Raw genomic sequence first — 368 nt, 5'->3', positions numbered from 1 at the left:
CCTAGTCCCGGTTCTATTTTAGGTCACTTTTCTCACTTTCTTACCCACAAATAATGCCCCAAATGCCGCCGCCTGGTGGGGGGAACTGCCGCCTAGTCCCGGTTCTATTTTAGGTCACTTTTCTCACTTTCTGACCCACAAATAATGCCCCAAATGCCGCCGCCTGGTGGGGGGAACTGCCTGCTAGTCCCGGTTCTATTTTAGGTCACTTTTCTCACTTTTCTACCCACAAATAATGGCAAAAAAAAATGCTTACAGCACCCAGTATTCCCAGGCGGTCTCCCATCCAAGTACTAACTGGGCCCGACCCTGCTTGGCTTCCGAGATCAGACGAGATCGGGCTCATTCAGGGTGGTGTGGCCGTAAGC

General features: G+C 51.6%; 1 non-coding gene across 1 annotated transcript; it reads right to left on the bottom strand.

The window, feature by feature from the left end:
* Positions 1-249: 249 nt before the first annotated feature.
* On the bottom strand, positions 250-368 carry LOC148057951 (5S ribosomal RNA). The gene has a single exon (XR_015710295.1). It is a non-coding gene; the product is annotated as a 5S ribosomal RNA (ribosomal RNA).

Source organism: Callionymus lyra, unplaced genomic scaffold, assembly GCF_982586985.1.
Source record: "Callionymus lyra unplaced genomic scaffold, fCalLyr1.hap1.1 HAP1_SCAFFOLD_254, whole genome shotgun sequence".
NCBI lineage: Eukaryota > Metazoa > Chordata > Actinopteri > Syngnathiformes > Callionymidae > Callionymus > Callionymus lyra.
The sequence above is the reverse complement of the archived record's forward strand: the minus strand, read 5'-3'. Positions and strand labels throughout refer to the sequence as shown.